We start from the raw sequence: 6,000 nt of genomic DNA on the forward strand, positions 1-6,000 counted from the left end.
CGACCAGCAGAGACTTCACCGACAGATACTCGAATTTCGCATCACTCGATCATACCATCTCCACCGCTTACTTGACGCGCGTATGCCTGGGATAGCTCACTCGACCGAGAAGTGAAAAAGTGGTAAATTTGATAAGTGTTACCTTTCATTGCATTTCTCTTTCACATTTCGACCTTTATCTTGATATTTGGCACACTAACAAGCTAACTTTTAGCTTTGAGTTCCAACTGTTTCAGTATCATAATGTCAAGAGATTTGTTGCATTAAATGCGTGAGAAGTATTGTTGTAAACCAACAGAGCGTGCATCTCCTCAGTCTATGTCTAAGGTTTATATGGAGAAGAAGAAAGCTGCATATCAGAGAGCGTCTGGTGTTTGTCCTTCTCAGGCAAGAAGCAGAGCAAATAAGTCTTTGGGTAAGAAACCAATGGAGCTGCAGGATGATGACAGTGATTATGAGCTTGAAGAGCATCCACCTGTCCCAGCTCGCAAGTCAGTGCAGAAGAAGAAGGCAGAGAAGTGGTTAGCCCCGGGAGAGTATTACAAGCTGTTTCAGCAGCATGAGTTTCAGGGCACGAGGTACCCTTGCCAGCAGACGATGGATGAGCTGGCTATCTCGGGTGATGTCGAGTATATGTTCGAACATTGTCATCTCAGCACCCTCATGACTAGTCCGCGAAACGCATACCGAGAGGAGACAATTCAGTTCCTCGGTACGCTTGTCATACATCTTTATGAGGATGATCCGGACATAGATTCAGATGGAGGATTGGGATACATCACCTTCACTATCCATGATCACGAGTATCTCCTGACCATCAGAGAGTTAGAGGGTTTAATCTCATCTGAAGCCACTTCAAGCGAGAAGACAACTGATTTACGCACAAAACAAGGACATTTATACTATATAGATAGATATACCGCTAAATTAATCTCATCTGAAGCCACTTCAAGCGAGAAGACAACTAATTTTACGCACAAAAAATAGACCATTCAAATTGTATTTAATCCAATTAAAAGACATACAATAATTTTCTGATTTATAGGCGTAAGTACAAAACAAGGACATCTACACTATATAGATAGATATATACCACTAAATTAATCTCATCTGAAGCCATCTAAATTGAGAAGACATCCAATTTTAGGCACAAAAATTATATGAATTAATAATTATAAGACAAAACGAAAACACTAGGTAAACAAATCAGTTCCGACAAAAAAATGTAGACTCAAAATAATAATTTGGGCTACAAGAATCGAAGGCTTCTGAAGGCTACATGACTCCTCCAATCACATCATCGTCCACTAACAAGGTAAAAAACCTCACCTTTCTTCTCATGAACCGTCTGTATTTATGCTTTTATTCTTTTACTACTCGCTTTTGCTCCCAATCTCTCCTGTAAATTTGAACATCACAATGTCCACAAAAGAGGTTTGGGGTGGGCACGTTGCCCCGATTACAACCGATAAATATCTAGCAGAATTACGCCAAAAGCACGGCGTACCACCGTCCGTTGAGATGATCCTCTCTCCCGGACCACCGTATACGCAGGAGACAGTCCCCACCGGCTACTGATGCGCTTACACCACTTACTTCAAGAGATGTGGGCTGGTGTTCCCGATCCCGGAGTTCTGTGGCGGCTTCGAATTGCGTTCCCTTAGATGTGTCCGAACTTCGTTCGCCACATCGTCGGGTTATACATCCGTGCCCGAGAGGAGGGACTACCGTTCGGGGTCGACAAGCTTCTCAAGTTGTGTGTTATTAAACACAACTCAAGCTACCAGGGAACCTACTACCTGTCCCGTTGTTCGGACCGCTAGATTCTCCAAGGAATCCCAAACCGAGATGACAAGTGGAGAGAGAAGTACTTCTACTTCTGGGTGAACGAGGCTTCGGTCGGTCGTTTCAACTTCTCGCAGCTCCCCATTCAGTGGGCCATTGAGATGATAGTAAACTGGACATAAAATAGAATATAATTTTTTTTTGTCACATATCAAACTAAATTTGTTTATCAAATTTAGTTTCTACGCATTTGGACATATCTCAGAGTTTTAGAAAGATTAAATTTTGGAAAGGGTATTCTTTAATGGAGGTATTACATTTCCTAAAAGTATTATTAATAATGTTTTAGAATTTATGAAATGTAGATTGTTTTTATCTTCATTTGTTAGATGTATATATTACCAATACTAATACAGTATATATATATATATATATATATCAACTAATTCTTAAACAGCATAAATGACACTCATAATATAAATAACTAACATTTCCTTAGAAGAAATCAAAAATAAAAACATTATTGTACTTTTGCATACTATACTATTTTTATTGTATAACTCCATTGGTAAATACTCAATGGATATCTCAACGCTAAAAATAAAGAAAAAATCAAAAAAAATAGGAGAGAAGGAGATCGGAGAGAAGGAGATCAGAGTATCTCAAAAGAGAGGTTATGAGTATACTCATAGAGAGAAATTAGAGACTGTGAAATACTCATGAGAAACTCTTATGCCACATGGCCAATTGCTAATGGTTTAATTTTTCTTTTTGTATTTAAATTTAAACACATAAGTTGAGAACTCTCATTTCAGAAGCTCACCTATGTGGGTGCTCTAAGCCTTTAATTTGAGTTGATATTATCTTTCCAATGAAAATTATATTTGAGTTGTTTTTTTATCTCTTTTTAGTATCTCTTTCACAAATTTTACTCATGCCCGGAATAGTGTTTACCTGAGGAGAGGAGGATTGCACCCAAAATTTGTAGGTTCCTAAACAGCAATGGGAAGTCTCATCTCTGCAAAATACTCTGAACCTCTTCAATCATCAAAGCTAGACAATAACCAAATCGTAACTGGTTCAAAGATTTATGTTTCTAAAATAAACGTGCCTAGTAAAGCAAAATAAAAAGGAACAGTGGAGCATGATTAAAGCTACCGAAAAATGTAACAAAGGAGAAGACGACTTACATAAGCATAACATAGAGGGCAGCCTTGCACCATAGAAGATTCCTGTCTTTTACCGTAGAGAGCACCCTAGCGCTTGAAATTCAGTTTACCGAAGATTTCCGAGAGCGGTACCAAAGAAGTCATTTTCATAGAAAATAAGAGAAAGATCTAGAACGTTTAGATAAGGTTGCTTCCAAAATCTGAATCAAAACCAAAAGCACGTTCCAATCAAGTTATAGTTTAGATAATGTTTACATCTGTAAACATAAGAAGATTAATCTTCAATACGAAATCCATAAGTTACTATTTAATATTCCCATAAATCCATGTGTAACCCAAACGTATAAAAAACGACGATTTGTGAGATTTAACAAACCAACACTGCACATGGAAGAGATACAGATGCTTTAAAAAAATACTTGATATACCATAGACTCAATTCATAGACCCAGTGCATGAACAAGATACGCAATAGAAATATGTGCTAAATGTAAAGAAAGGGTTGTATAGGCATGCGTTGAAAAAGATAAATTGGAGGGCAAATCCCATCTGTGCTATTTACTACATGAAATGAACTGAAACCATTAATCCATTGAAGCTAAACAGAAGCACATGAAATGAACTGACACAGAAATAATTCAGGTCTTGCCTTATTCTTTTTTTTTAATCCTGGTTTGATGGTTTGCCCATAATTAATTTTTGTAACCAATTCATAGTTTGCAAAGGGTTCAAACCCCCATGGAAGAAACGTAATGATGCAAGTAATTGACATAGAAAATAAGTAATTGACATAGAAAATAAGAGACTTTGCATTAGCGTTTGCAAAGGGTGTTCTCATTAACCAATAGTTTGCAAAGGGTACAAACCAATTCATAGTTTGCAAAGGGTTCAAACCCCCACAAAGTTGTGTTCTCATTAACCCATAAGTAATTGACATAGAAAATAAGAGAAGATGCATTAGCGTTTACCTCAGAGGAAGATTTGCAGGTTCTGAAAAAGTAAAGGAAAATAATTCAGAAGCTACACAAAGCGAAACAAAGAATAAGGGTTATCCGAGATAAGAATGTACACTTCCTATTAAACAAACCCAAACATGGAACCTTTCCCCTCTTCGGCCTTCAAAGTTCTCATTTGAATATTTCCCACATACAGTAGTTGGAAGTAGACAGCATCCTCACATACAGTAATTTGAAGTTCTGCTTGTGGGAAATTTTGTAACCAGTTCATAGTTTACATATGATTCTATGTGCCATTGACGAGCTGGAAGTATAAATAAATCCCAGGAAAAAATTGTAGTGTTTCTTTTACTTGATGCGTGAAAATAAAGACATGCGTTAAACAAGATGAACAACAATACTAAAACAACGTTTTTTTACTTCCGGTTTAAGAGAATAAAATGGAAGAGCTGCATGAACAGATTAAAGTCTAGTAGCAAATCTTATATCCCTGCAATCTGATACGTATTTGTCTAAATAACAGAACACTACAAGTTGTTCACTTTATTATTGTTTTATTCTTAACTGCAAACAGTGTCATTAAAACATCATACAATACGACTACACTGAAACATAACAAACCTCTCAATGAAAACGGTGAAGTTCCTTGGTGAATGAAACAGAAAATAAGAGATAGGACAATTGCATGGACGAGCTGCCTAAGGAAATTAAAGTGGAGCAGCAATTCCAATCTCTGAAATTGACTACGTATTTCTCCCTCCTAACAGCACATGAAAATAACTGACATGGAAAAATTCAGGTTCTGATTTAGATGTTTTTATAGTAAATCGAGATTAAGTGCGGTGTAGTAAAGAACTGCATAAACAAAAAAATAAAACCAGCTCTGCAATTTACTCCACAAAAACGAGGCTTCTTACTTGATTCAAACTGAGATAGTGATTCAGGTGTGTGATGCAAGTGTTCACACGTACTGATTAAGAATTTCTTGGATAAAAATTTTTCTCTAAAAAAACAGAGAAGAGATATGTATCCAAGTTTTGAGTGGTAAGTCATGGAGTTAGTGAAACGTTATTCAAAGAAATATCTGCCACGTACATGATTCAATCTAATCATATGTTTTCTCCACTAAGACTCCACCCTCCATGCCCTAATTAACGCCTTCAAGCGTTTGAGGAGAAGAGGTATGTATCACAGTCCAGCTGCCGAAATTTTCATAGATAATAAGAGAAATAAAGAGGGAAAATTGGAGCTACTCGCAAGCCCCTAATCCACTGAAGCTACACAAAAACGTAATAGGAAGGAGAAGACTTACACAAGCATACTTTGTAGAGAGCATCCTTGCAATTCTAAGAAGAACGAAGAGAGCGTTTTTTTATTGCCAGCGATTCCCAGACTGAGACCGAAGAATAGCATCCTTGCAATTCCACGAAGAATGAAGAAAGCTAGGTTTTTCTTTTATTGGTGTATATGTTCTTAGAGATTGACATAAATTGTAAATAATTGAAATTACAAGGTTAAGTTTATAAAATGTATTCCAGCGTTCTTTTATCCCCCTTGCCTCCCCTTTGCCTACGTCCCCAAATTGAGTCCAAAAAAGGATTTGCAAAACTTGAAAACGCGATAACTTTCGGTAGAGTAATCCGTTTTGTACGATTTTTTTTTTCATCTCTTTCATTTTGCGAGGGCAATGGCGTGGCCGGGTCGCAAAGCGGCCCGGTCTTTTGTTTTTGGTCAATCGAGCTTTTGTTTTTTTTATTTCAAAGATTGCATATTTTAAACAGAGATTTCATGCTCTAGTAATTGATGAATTTGTGATTTGAATACATGAATATGCTTGTGTTAATCTCTTCTTTCATGTCATATAATCATATTTTAAAACACACAAGTATTTGTGAGACGAGATGAAAAGTTTTCAAAGTTAGTTTTGATGACATTGTACAATATAATGTGTAGCTTGGTGGCTATTTTTACTTTGTTTAAGAATAAGCAACCCGAGTTCAAATCCTCCTTTTGTGTACAATATTAATATATGCCTGAATAAGCAAATGGTGTTTTCTATATTACTAAAACTCGGCACTGTTTATGGAAAG

General features: G+C 36.7%; 2 long non-coding RNA genes across 5 annotated transcripts; both read right to left on the minus strand.

Annotated features, from left to right (window-relative positions):
* Nucleotides 1-1,159: 1,159 nt before the first annotated feature.
* LOC111832204 lies at nucleotides 1,160-4,042 on the minus strand. 2 transcript variants are annotated; one of them, XR_002835240.1, is made up of 4 exons: nucleotides 3,923-4,042; nucleotides 2,976-3,154; nucleotides 2,740-2,803; nucleotides 1,160-1,957 (listed from the first exon to the last, which is right to left on the minus strand). It is a non-coding gene; the product is annotated as an uncharacterized LOC111832204 (long non-coding RNA). The 2 variants fall into 2 exon arrangements; XR_002835239.1 differs by having other exon boundaries at nucleotides 2,740-2,838.
* A 338-nt stretch (nucleotides 4,043-4,380) lies between these two features.
* Nucleotides 4,381-5,414, minus strand: LOC111832034. Of its 3 annotated transcripts, none has more exons than XR_002835162.1 (3): nucleotides 5,223-5,414; nucleotides 4,828-5,109; nucleotides 4,381-4,690 (listed from the first exon to the last, which is right to left on the minus strand). It is a non-coding gene; the product is annotated as an uncharacterized LOC111832034 (long non-coding RNA). The 3 variants fall into 3 exon arrangements; XR_002835163.1 differs by having other exon boundaries at nucleotides 4,381-4,913; nucleotides 5,006-5,109; nucleotides 5,223-5,409; XR_002835161.1 differs by having other exon boundaries at nucleotides 4,381-5,109; nucleotides 5,223-5,408.
* Between the last annotated feature and the right edge of the window lie 586 nt (nucleotides 5,415-6,000).

The sequence above is a fragment of the Capsella rubella genome, unplaced genomic scaffold (assembly GCF_000375325.1).
Source record: "Capsella rubella cultivar Monte Gargano unplaced genomic scaffold, Caprub1_0 scaffold_2, whole genome shotgun sequence".
In the NCBI taxonomy this organism is placed as follows: Eukaryota; Viridiplantae; Streptophyta; class Magnoliopsida; order Brassicales; family Brassicaceae; genus Capsella; species Capsella rubella.